We start from the raw sequence: 13,854 nt of genomic DNA, 5'->3' as shown, positions 1-13,854 counted from the left end.
TTGGTAAGCCGTGTTTGATTGGTCACTCTCAAAGGCTACCTGACGCGACCTCCCATAAAGTTGTGTTAGATTCAGTAGTGGAGTGTAATTTATGTAATGAGGATAAGTTTACTAAACTGCACAGTATAGCTGAAAGTACAGCCCCAGCAAGAATTTGAGAGGCAAAATTTTAATTACCATTCAGTTGAACGTGTTTTTTATATAACAAGTAAGACATTGTTTTGTATATGCCTTGAGAATCAAAGCCTTCCCCATATTACTGAAAAACAATCACATGCCTCGCATTATAGAAACAATTAATACGATTCTTTCCCGCAATTATGTGTCCAACGAATACAGTAGGCTAATTCTTTTATAGAGTGAGTGAGTGAGTGAGTTTAGTTTTACGCCTCACTCAGCAATATTCGAGCTCTATGGCGGTGGTCTGTAAATAATCGAGTCTGGACCAGGCAATCCAGTAATCAACAACATTAGCATCGATCTGCGCAAATGGGAACCGATGACATGTGTCAACCAAGTCAGCGAGTGTGACCACCCGATCCCGTTAGTCGCCTCTTACGACAAGCACAGTCACCTTTTATGGCAAGCATGGGTTGCTGAAGGCTTGTTCTACCCCGGGACCTTCACGGGTCTCTTTTATAGAAGTATAATTGAGCATCTGTGTATCTGATATTATTGCCCCGTCCGAAAAGGAAATGATCACTACCCAATTACAACTAGTTTCCTGGAACTGAAAGTGAAAGTGGGCATTTCTGCTAAAGCTATCTGTTACGTTATATAAGGTCGTCATTTAATCATCAACAGTTAGCCATGGCTGCGTCCAACGGGAGTTTGGAATTAAGGTAAGCACGGGTAAGGTAAGAGTTGTATAAGCTTGCAAATGGAATATTACATTCTGGTGCCAATAAATGGCCGGGCTCTCATGTGTGCAGTTCTTGACATACTGCCCCTTATAAGTAAATCTATCCGTTGTGTCCAAACATTTAAGACGGGAGTTTTGAATTAAGGTAGGCACGGGTAAAGTAAGAACTGTTTAAGTTTGCAAATGGGACATTACTTTTTGGTGCCAATAAATGGCTGAGCTATCGGGAGTGCATTTCAAGGACACTGCTCCAGTAAATCTGCCCATTGTTTAATATACCAGGCCAGGATGAGTTACCAATATAAGGCCAGTATTTTATGTATGGAATATCTTAACTACTGTGTGTGCTGTTGGAAGTGTCAGGTTTGCATGATTGTATGCTACAGCTGAAAGTGTCGGAACTGATCTGCTGTTTTGCTACTATTAGCCAGACACTGGGTGGGTTACGAATACGAAAGCAGCTGCAAAACTGACGAGTATGACCTTGGCCTTTGACCCTGGTGTTTATCCACATGAATTTATGATTCAGGATATTGAATAACACGAGCAAGTGCAATTATCTTGGAAAGATTTTTTTGATTAAGTAATGGCCAGATATAACCCATTTCTGTAAAGTATGGCTTTGACAGGAGTAACCTCTGTGGAAAGGGAATGTAATATGAGAACATATTTGTCTAGCACAGAAATGCCATGTCCCCAAACAAAATTTACTGTAATGAGATTTATTTTCCAAAACCTTGAATCTATCCAGTTTGTTAGAATGACGTTACGTAGAAAATGTTTTGTGCCTAGCATTTTAGAAAAGAGCAAGATATGCGCATGCCTGATGAATATATGCGTTGCCAGGTCCCCACCCACATTCTGCACTACGTAGAATGTTATCAGTTACTGGTACGGCGTATGGAAGGAGATAGATAGAAGGGCACTTTCTCTTTCGCGTGAAATATATTGCTGACAACACTGATAAATCCAGCAGTATTCCAACACTGTTCTTTCTCTTTCGGTACCTCGTACAGGAATCAGGGTGTATTCTACCAGAGACCTAGATGGTCACTAGCTCTACGTGTGATAGACGATTGTTGGATAGTGCATAAATTGGTGACATATTTCTTGATTCAGATATGTTTTGGCAACGGCACCAAAGCCCTCCCCGTATCAAGCACTTTTAGCATTACCCCCCAAACAGAATGAGTTTAATTTTAGCAAACACGTGTCCAAAAATACACATATTTTATTTGTGATGGTACTCTCATTGCCCATCCCAAAATTGCAGTGATATACAGCTGGTTTGTTCAATAAGATTTCTTGTGTTCACTTTCCTGGCACTGAAACTGAAAGTAGGCATTTCCGCGAAAGACTATTCCGGATCTCTTACGTTAGAAGGTGAACATGCGCACACACAATCAGACAGTGACAGTCAGACATGGATACGTCCAAATATTTACAACGGACTGTTGGAATTCAGGTAAGCTCGGGTAAAGTAATATATGTATGCCATCCATTTAGGTGGTTTAAACGCCTAACATTTCTGGTAGCGGTAACCAGGTGGAACTTGAGACGACTGCATTATACAGAGATTTATATACTTGATTGAAGAGCATATGTTATATTGGTTGCTAACAGATGTACACAACAATGGTGAATAAATAATAGATTTTGCCTATATATACTATGTTAGGCTGTGCGGTATTTATTTCACATTGGTCATAGTGGGTTATGTTGGATGATATGCACGATTATAAACCTATGCATTTCGTACACCAATAAAATTACCTGCCAGCATAAATGTGGCATCAATGCCAGCATTCATGTATATCAGCAGGTGTGTGTTTTGACAATGTTTGGCGATGGGTTTGTTTCTTTAAAATTGGAGTGTATATATGTCACTAACTCAACAAAGGCTTATATTTCCCAAGGTCACTAGACCAGGATCTTTGTCATTCCTATAATGTTGGTTATATCATGATCCCAGATATAATCAGAATTATGTTTGGAAATCAAATTTGTTTGCTGATAAACAAATATGGGACCTTCCCACATATGTTTGGAAATCAAATTGTAGGTCACAGAGAAGTCTGTGAGAATCTACAAAATGAGTCAATTTTTTGCCACATTTGTTTCATTCTTTTTGCATTTAGATGTAGCATTTTACTATTCTTTGAGTGTCATTTTATTCAGACAGTAGTTGAACAGAGGTTTGCGTAAGTTTCTTTATGATGGTACTTGGTAACGTATTAATACTATGGTTTAGTATGAGATAATTTTCCATATGTGTTTGTTCTTATGAATATTAAACACTGTTTTGCTTTGGTCTGACATAGAAAATTCAACTAACTCATGAAGAAATGAAGCCAGATTTGGGGGATAGTGTGTGCTCATACTTAAGTCACTGTTTTGTTTCTGGTTCATATGTAATTAGTTTCAGGTCACTGCTATTTAATAGTCCTATCACTTACTGATAATTTGGGTAAAATAGCAAACAGTGAACAAAGCTAAAACAATTGTAGCACTTCAGTGTACATTGTATTTAACAATCATTTGTTGCTGCAGCATTTATCCCACTTTAGATCATAACATCCTGCCTCCAAAACAATACCCTGCCAGGACACATGACCTGATATGTGACATATGATCTATGACGTATGACACTCTGGTGTCAGACATGCTACAGGCAGTAATGGTTCCTATCTGGAATCTGTGTTAAAGATACATTGTTCAAAACCATAGGTCATAACATGAGTTACTAGTGGGAGCGACTATGGGAATGGTCTTCAACTTGATTGTTTTGCTGAAAATATCACCACATAAGTACCAAACAGTATGTATATGAATGTTGAATCTACAAGTTGCAAAATACTAGATGAAAACGTGAGTCACAGCTCTTCGTCTATTATTTTCCTCTACGTGTGGCATTTTAGACTCCCTGAACCATGAACAGAGGTGTTTTTTCTGAATTCTGCACTCCTTAAAACTGAATTAAGTGGAAATGACATCTGATAATCTGGCCTTCTAATGTGAACATTGCTGGCCATTTTTCTCAAATATGCTCAATTTTCATGCAAATTTTTGTGCAATTTGAACACCTGCTTTGTTGTATTTCTTAAATTGTGTTATTAAAATGGTCACCAAAACAGATTACTGAAGGAAACATTCACAATAACTTTTGTTGCTGCATGTGACCATAATTAATTTGATGTGCAGAGGTAAGTTTCATTTTGTTGATGATGTTGTCATCAGCTGCTGATACAGACAATATGCATCTCTCTCAAGGGCTATAGCTTAATCACTGTTTTATCATTAATTGAGGGTGGAAAATGAGTGCACAGTGTCAGTACTTTATCTGTTTAGTTACTTGCCTTCAAATGTTATGAACTGCCAAGTGTGGCCATAGACTGGTGACTAGTGTTAAGAAGTAGTTAAAATCTCATAACCTTGATAATTGATGATTGGTCAGTTACAAGTGAACAATCCTCAATAATAATAATTGGGTAGTGCAGGGATTGGGAAAGGCAGGGGCCATGGGCCATTTTGCACATTAGAATAAAAAATGGCCCATTAAAATTTGGAAGTTTACTATTGATACAAGGGGACTGGCCCATTCAAAATTCAGGAAATGATTAATAATCCTGAAAATGGATCATTGTCAAAGTTCTCTTTCCCAATCCCTGGTAGTGTCATTTATGAAACTTTCCTGTTTTATTTCTTCATGCACAAAAATGAACCAAAAACATATAGATAAACAGTTAGTTGTAAACATTGTCACTGACACAGTACACACTATATCCATCATTTTGTTTTATTCATGTTCGTTTTATCCATCAGGTTTAAATGATAAATTATACAGCAGATAGTTGGGACAAAATACAGTTCATGGTATCATTCAGTTTGTTGTAAGAATATTCTTTATAAGGTCAGACTAATTATAGTTTTTGTTTTATGAATTTTTTTCTTCAGAAAACCTAAAGGCAGGAAGGGAAAAAAATCACCAATCAAAGCAAAAACCCATCAAAGCATTGTTTTTCAAGTTCACACACTTTGATGTGCTCAAAGGACTGACTTCTAATTCAAGTATTTTTAGATGATTCAGTTTAAAGCCTCTGAGAACAGATACTGGTGCTTTAGTGTCCAACAAAATGCCTTGCATGGTTGAAGTCTTGCTCCTGCATATCTTAACATTAGGATTTTATTTTTCCAACTGGGAATATGTATTTTATGTTTATTTTTCTTATTCTTGATAAAATATTACCTGCCCATCCGTAAAACAAGAAATAGAATTGTTCTGACTAGTTTCCTGTAGGGGAAGAGGTGAAGCATATATTGGGGTAATTGTTTGAGAGATACTCCAGCATTAATATCTGTAAGCATGTTACATCATGGAGTTGAAAAATAACCTTATGAATGAAAAAAAAGCAAAATTAGCTGTTAACCTTAAAGTGATAATTCTTCCTTTTGAATGATAATTCTTTTTCAAGTGTTGTGGACCATTTTTCTAATAGATGGTAATAGATATACCACTGGGAAATGTCCAGCACTCAAGTAAGTCCATGGCACTGTCAACCAAACATTAAACAAATTACTTCAGTTCATCCACACTAGAAACGTCTTTCATTTGTTCTTTTCTACACTAATTGTATCATTACAAATTATATATATTTGAAAATAAAGACTGATCATTTACAGATTCTGAATAAAATAAGAAATGATACTAGGAGGTATTATTGCAGATAGATCACCAGCAAGAATGAAGTGTTTGTTACAAAAGTGCATAGCTCTGTTGATCAAACATCTACCAGCGCACTGCAGTCATGCTGAGCCACACTAGAAAGTTTTCTTTTTCTTTAGGGTTTGAAGTTGTTTGTTCTTTTCTGCAGTAATGTGATAAACTTGAACATTGAACTAATACTTTTTATTAACATAAGAAATGACACTATGATTACAGATTGATCACCTGTTAGAATGAAGTGTTTGGGGAAGAAGAAAGATGGCACTCCTTGTGATTACACACAAGAAAATACATTCGAGTTCTGTCCAGAGTGTGGATATGACACACAAGGAGACGCATCCAGACTTGTTATTCCATGCCCTGGCAAGGACAAACATTGTGGATCAGAGCTATCATCTGATGACAGCTTCTGTAGAAGGTGTGGCTGGGAGATTGACCACAATTTGTTTCAAACATTCTTAAGAAAATGCCCAGGGAAAAATAAAGATGGTTCCTCATGTAAAGCATATTTGAAAGAGGATGACAACTTCTGTAACAAGTGTGGGCATGATATCACAACAGGTAAATTAATTTTACATGTTTAAATACTTTCCTTTCCCTATTGTAACACTTGTCTTTAACTATCTTTAAACACTGAATTTTTTTCAAAGTTGGAATTTCAACATCTTATTTTCATGAGTTTTCTGTCTAATGCTGAAAAAAGAGCTTTCAATGAGCATAACATTACATAATGATTGTAGAATTATCCTAACCTTTTGATATGGAGACATGTTCTGAGTAATGCCAACTCTACAATGAAGTAAGATTTCAGTGTTGATGTGTAAGAGCCAACTGTCCTTTGCCATCAAATCACAGCTCTGAATATAATTGATGTACACTGTTATTGATGACTTTGCAAAGGCATGTGTGTAAGACTTACCACCATGCACAGTATTTACGCTTGAAATTTGTGGAAAGTATGTGAGAACATCATCTATAAAGTTTGTCATAATCTGATTCACCAACTTCTAAACATATTACTCAAAGAAGAAACAAATCTGCATGTTCTAATAATATGCCTCCAATATGCAATATAGTCTTGAGAAGACTATAGACAGTAAGATCACTCATTTATTACCAATAGTAGTATTTATGAATATGTGACATCTTACTCTTAATTTGAGGAGCAGATAATATTGGTAGAATTCTGTAAATGAAGAATGGATATATATGACAGCATTACATGTATAAGTGTGAATGTTCTTTAATATAGATTCTTTAAAGAGAATAGTTATCTGAAGTATTATTTTGTAGGTATGGCCATCTTTTGTTATGTTACGTTTCTTTGGTGCATGTACATGTAGTACTTTTACATGAGCTATTGCCTTTAATTGACAGTAGTCATTGATCAAAATGTTCCACACAATGACAAAGTTTTGTGTACCAGTCCAGATAATTCTAAGTCACTGAAAGTAAAAGATGAAAATGTTACAGAAAATTCAGTGGATCAGTCTAACTGTGGCAGTGGAAATGATGGGAGCAAAGATGAAGATAGTTTTCAACCAGGAGCAGATCTGAGTACAGAAGGAAATCACCATGTAGGGCAGAATGACAGTGGTAGTCAGCCAAAAAGCACTGTTGCAGATTCCACACAAATCAGAGGTGATGACTCAAACACAGACAAATCAAGAGAAGCAGGAGATACAAATGGGAATGTAGAGAAAGGCAGAAATCACAATGAAAATGTTACAAGAGATGGGAGTTCTGTAGATGAAGCAACAGATACTGGTGTGCCTGATGAGGTTACAACACCAGCGGCAACTGCTAACACAAAAAAATCATCCAATTTTCAGCATGATGGAGAGAGTAACAGTGGTAAGCAAGATGGTAGCAGCAACAGCCAGAGCCAAGGTGCTGTAACGCGCAGCCAGTGTCAGAAAAGTAATGGAAAGGTTCAGGACAGACAGAAGACCAAAGACACCAATAAAAACAAATCTACCAGAAAGAAAAATGTAAGTATCCATAAAGTATTTATATAGTAGTAATGAAGCCATTAGCATCTCTGGTGGAGGGGATTCTTTAAACAAAACTGCCTAGACAACATTCCAAACTATCCTACATTATGATATTTTGGGTAAGTAAAAAATGTTTTTGCAAAGTATGCAACTTATGAATTTATTGAAAATCATAACAGTTTATACAGAAAAATATCGAATGTATGTATTGTTATTTACACAGCATCTCACTTACATAGCAGCTGAATATTTACTCAACGACAGTATAATGCTTATGGTCATTAAAATGGATGTTTGACAAACACTTCCCTGCTGTTCGATGACTGAAGCAGCTTCAAGTAAAAGTCAAGGTTCAGATTGTGAAATGTCACAATATTTTCTTGTTGTGAACAATATTGTACATGACTTGTTTTTTGCGGTTATTGCTTCTGAAAGGATAGTTTAATCTAAATTGATTTTTCTTCTAGCAGGATTCAAATGCAGGAGCCAAAGGGACAAAGTCTGATCCAAAGCCCCAGTGAGTTTATTCTATTTGATGTCAACCTGAAACATTTTCCAAATTTTTGTATTTTATGCCTTCTTGATAACCATAAGTATAATATTCATTTGATCAGTAGTTCCATTCTGGATAGTCTATGTATTAGAAAATTTATATAGATATTGATCTAGTCAGACTGAAATAGAACAATATCTTTTACTGTGGAAATACAAAAATGTGCTGGTTTATCTAATTCCTTGTATCAAAAGTACCTGGATTTGAAGCAAACTTATGTAAGGCCATCCTCGATATCTCCTGGGAATAAGGTCCAATTAATGCATCTATAAATTTATTACCTCTCTAGGTTGACTTTTTATCCAGTCAGGTGTCTATGCTGGGAAGTTTAGCATACCAATCACAACTCACTTTCACAACTGTATGATTTCCTTAAGTTCTGAGTCACACTGCGAACAAACCTTCACAGCTCCGACTGCTATCTTTGTTGACTATGGCAAGCTCAGTTGTAAGGGTGGCTTAGGTGATTAACTACTGTGAGGATGCAGAGCCATCAAAGGGAGATAATAAAATTATCGGTCCAGCCCTTAGATGCATCTTTAGGTATAGTGGAGACTCATCAGAATGTATACCCTGGAGAGATCGAGGATGATGTTAGGCCAGATTGTTTATCTACTGACCATGACATATAATCATCTGTAGCTGGTGCTTGTTCCCACCAATGATGTTATCCCTATTTATTCAAGAGGTTTGAATGTCATTTTGAATATTGCTTCCATTTTTAGCCACGTTGAACAACTTGCTTCTGGCCATTACTCAACTTCAAAAGGAAATGACTGAAAAGTAAAGATTTTAGATGCCTATTCCCATAAATTATCAATTATATAAATAAAATATTAAGTTTGTTCAAAAGTCTTGAAAACGTCAGTGTGGCCATTTCTTCAAAATATACTGCTGTCCATGTGTTGTTTCAAAACATTAAATCTTTTGTGATGGTTTACAATTTAATCTATACTTTACCTTTGCTCCTAAATTCTCTCAAATTGTGCTTAAGAAGCTACATATCACCAGGAAGCTATTGACAAATATATCAGCAGGCAACCTCACGTGCTTGTTCCAACCAATGATAACTCTTCACTTCTTCAAGAGACTCCAGTCAAGTTACTCTATAAGTAAATTTGACTATTGAACATTATGTACGTAGAAGAAATGTGACACAAGAATACATCATGTCCATCATTCTTACTGATGTAGTAACATTATAGGAAATAGTAGCTTATTTCATATTTGTAAAATACTTTTGGTCTGTATGATTATGTTCATAATATGTGAATGGCAATGATGAATAGCTTTAATATTATTGACTTGATGTGTCAGTGTTTTGAAATATTGAAAATTTCTCCATGCATTATTTTTAAAAGTTGTTTTCCACAAAATGGTCTATGCCTTACTTGTGTCTTCTTGCAGTGAGTTTGAGGTCATCTTCCATGCTGTATTGTCAAAAGATTTCAAGGTCAAACAAGGAAAGGATGAAGTGTATTTAGTTATTGGCTGTGATCCCCTTGGAGGATGGAATAGTAAGAAGTGGAAAATGACTCATGATGGGTATAACTGTTTAGATCCGATGTTTCGAGAGTATAATATGTCTTAAATTGTCAGTCAGTTGTAAGACCCATTTTAGAGTTGATACAGTGTCCTATATCATGGCCTCACCAATGTCGATATGACAGCATTGTAACCCACCAACCTACAGGTTTCAAAGCAGCAATTGTCCATTTAAGCATTTCTGAGTCTCCTACATTCAAGTATACCATTTACCTGGGATGGGTAGGGGATCAGTAGGAGTGTTGTGGCAGATACTGTGTGAAGATGTCTTTCTGCAGACACAAGAAACCTATGTTCAAGCTGTGTGGTAGAATCCTGTAGCCTGCATGCATGATGCAAAGTTTGATATTGATTGCAGTCTCTGCTGAATATGCTTAGGAGGTTTATGACATGACATTCACTTCCTAAAAAAAACATGTGAATGTACTTAATTTTTCAATCATCAGACAACATGCATTCAGTTCCAGAAGTTGTTGTGCTCTCTGATAATGACATGGAACAATTTTATAAAGAAATAAATGATTTGAGCTAAGGTTCAGCACACTTACAAAAGACAGAGCTCCAGATAAGCTGCGTATGCGGATATTTTACGCATATTACATACACGCATAAGGAATATGTTTCTAACACTTGCATGTGTAATTGCCAAGGTGGTGTTGACAGGTAGAATGAGCAATGCAGCCCTGTGTTCAGTATCCCTTAGTTCGCCAACGGGTATCCTATTTTAATATTGAATGTTTGCAAACTTCGTGGGAAATTTGACGTTGCTGAACGCAAGGCTGCTTCTATGTGTTGGCACATGATCACCCATTGGTCTGATTGAAAATACCGTCCAGTCAAATCACTCATCTCATGAATAATTTCATATTTTGCAATGCGATACAGATTTCTAGCATTATCAGACATATTGAAAGCATGGAACACAAATGTGCTAGTTCCCACTTTGAAATGGAGAGGAAATGGGATACAGTCAATGTAAATGTGCTTGAAATTGAAGATAATGCAGATAGTTGTTCTGATGATGACAAGATTCTTTTTAACACTGTTTATTATGGTGCCAAGTCAGAGTTACCATCTGATCAAGTAAATGGATTGTTGATGTTGCAATCTATGAACGGACTTACTGTGAAATATAAGAATCTCAGCTGGACAACAATTACAGATTTACAGAAGTCAATTTGCCATATACTGACAAAGACACTTGTGAATGACATTAATTCATCTAGGGCATTTGCGATTATGCTTGATGAGAGTACAGATGTGACTGTTGCAAAACATTTAAGCATTTGTGTCAGATACGTGAAAGAAGGAGAACCTGTCACCAAGTTTTTGTGTAATGAGCCTATCGATGACGGTTGTGCCCATTCAATTGTTAACCGTGTGGCAGCTGAGTTCGAGAAGTTGGGTATAGACCTAACCAAATGTGTCTCACTATCAACTGATGGTGCTGTAGCAATGATGGGAAAGCGAACTGGTGCATGAAAACAAATTCAAGCAAAATACTCACCCTTTTGTGTACAAACCCATTGTGTGGCCCACACGTTAAATCTAGCTTGTGTTGACTCAATTAAGAAAAACGAGTACCTGATGAAGTTCTGAGACAAGTTTAATGGACTGTATAATTTCATTACTGCATCAAACAGTAGGACACTTTCATTGAAGAAGACTAAAAAATTCCTGGAGGAACCCGAGCTGACTGTGAAGGAACCATATTCTATTCGATAATTGGGACAACGATTTCCAAATTTGCAGCTGAAAAAAAGTGCAGCAGCGAAAGGTTTGCACAAGAACTTTGCCAGCTACAAAGTAGCACTTGCCACCGCATTTATTCTTGATGTTAACACAGAACTGGCACCTCTGAGTTGTAGTCTGCAGAAGCAACACCTACTCTTCAGTCAACTGAAGCCTCTTATTGAAAGAACTTAAAGTTAAGGCTATGGTGGGTCAAGATGGCCAGGGCTTGAAGGACATGAAAACAAGGATTCAAAGCATCTGTTGGTGGGGAAGATTTGTTGTCCACATAAACCATGAATGAAGAATTTTAAACTCTGAGAATGGAGCATTTGAAGAATGTGGCAAAAAACATTAAGTCCAGGTCCAGGGAAGACGACAGTGTCATATTTGTGGACATGAGCAAGGTGATAGAGCCACTCACAGACAACAGTGTACCTGGTGAAGAGTCAGACAATGCTATTGCACATCTCAGTGACTTGTATGGCACCCAGAAAAGTGTGAAGGTGATAGAAGGTAACCTTCAGGTAGGACTTGTTGAGCCTGTAATAACAAGTTAGTTCCCTACTTGATGGTGAACAACTCCTTGATGAGTGGCCCAGGTTGAAAGGAATGATAAATGGCACATATTCAAAGCTTCCGCCAGCTCAGCTCTGCAAAAGAGTGATTCTTCTCCATAAAGATGCCATGTAAACCAGCTTCATCCTTGCAAACATTGCACTCTGTATGCAACTCACCAGCACTGAGTGTGAGAGAAGTTTCAGTGCCCATAACTGTCTGAAGACAAAGTTCAGGGCTTCTCTTAGTGCCAGCACATTGGATGTGCTCCTCAAAATAAGCATGTTAGGCCTACCTGTGAGTTCATTTAACCCCCATCCCTCCATTTGTCACTGGTTGAGGAAACGAAGACGTAAAGTGAGACTTTCCAGTGATTACAAGTCTCGTCCTGCGAAAGTACCTAAATCCAGCAGTCATACCTAGTCACAATACACATGGACTGTAACTTTTCTGCAATGGTGAACAGAAGGAAACATGAGGATGATGTAAAGTTCGAGAATAGTAAAATCGAATTATTATTATTATGCCTTGATTTTATTGCTGTGTCAAGGATGGTTCATTGATTTTTGAGCACTCAACAATTTATCATGAACAATGGTTCTACATTTAAGTAATACTTTGAACTGTTTAACTTAAATGCATTTATATAGCACCAAATATCCAACTGAAACAGTTGCTCACTGGCACTTTACAAATATCCGTTGGTCACCAGAATAAGATGTCATTTTTCTGGCATTCCCCTCATCATCTCAACTCCCTGCTGTGTATGAACACAACTGACTACCAGCGGTTGAGTTATAACATCCTCACAAGGTAGCTATTCACAGATAGGTCACTTAGTCGCAGCACTTTGTGACAGGAATACTATAATTAGATGTATGCTAACATACCATGCTGGTACAAACCGTATGATTTGCAAAGTTTCTTCATGACATATTCCGGTAAGTAAAATACTCACTTATTCAAGAAACAGTGGGTAACGGAAACTGAAGTACCCACCTAATTTTCATAATACCCACTCCGGGAAAACAGTGTGTACAGTACCCACATTTGCAAAAGCTTATCTGGAGTTCTGTAAAGATAAGCAGGGACCAGGTTTTTATTTCATTATAGCCATAGGTTGACACAGCAAAGTTTGACAGTGTTTGACTGTACGTCAGTCATTGCTGTTGTATGTATGGAGCCCCGGTTAAGATTTGTTCATATTTTATGTGTATTCTTTTACATATCTTTTCATGTAGGTGTCACCAAGGTTACCACGAATACTCAAGCAAAGTGACAATGACCAAAGATATTAGAAATGGTGGATTTGAATACAAGTACAAAGTGGTTTCAGGAAAGGAATCTTTTGAAACTGTCTGCTTTGGTAATCAGAGAAATGGCATTGCAAACAGAAAGTTTACTGTTCCGAAACAAAGGAGACAGACTACAGGTATGTAATATCTATGAAGAATATTACTCTTTACTCTTGAGAGCAGGTTCAAAAGCTTAATTAAATTGCTGAGTGAGTCTGTTCATGATGTACTTAAAGTGGATCTGACTACTGACTAATGAAGATTAGATGCTGTCAGCCACTGGTTTGTCTGGTAACTAACAGGATGCCATTAATTTAATTAAACTCATCATTGCACATACTCATGGATTGCTTTGATAATTAACTTGAGAGATTTTGTTCCATTTGAACCAAGAACTTCATTACCCCTCCTTGATTTATTCACGTACAATGACATCAACTATCTATAGGTTTAAGCTTGAAATTGTAGCAGTATTTCAATAAATATACAGAGGGAAAGAAATATGGGATCACATGAAAGGACAAATGTTCCTTGTTTTTTTTCGTAAGCTTTGTATGGCAAGGTTTGTGAAGAAAGTTGGATAAAAATAAGGG

At 36.9% G+C, this 13,854-nt stretch overlaps 1 pseudogene; it reads left to right on the top strand.

The window, feature by feature from the left end:
* The first annotated feature begins 572 nt into the window (after positions 1–572).
* Positions 573–13,854, top strand: part of LOC137287882 (E3 ubiquitin-protein ligase rnf213-alpha-like) — a 140,658-nt pseudogene continuing 127,376 nt past the window's right edge.

This window comes from Haliotis asinina, chromosome 6 (assembly GCF_037392515.1).
Source record: "Haliotis asinina isolate JCU_RB_2024 chromosome 6, JCU_Hal_asi_v2, whole genome shotgun sequence".
NCBI classification, from domain to species: Eukaryota; Metazoa; Mollusca; class Gastropoda; order Lepetellida; family Haliotidae; genus Haliotis; species Haliotis asinina.
This window is presented reverse-complemented; position numbering and strand designations above follow the sequence as displayed.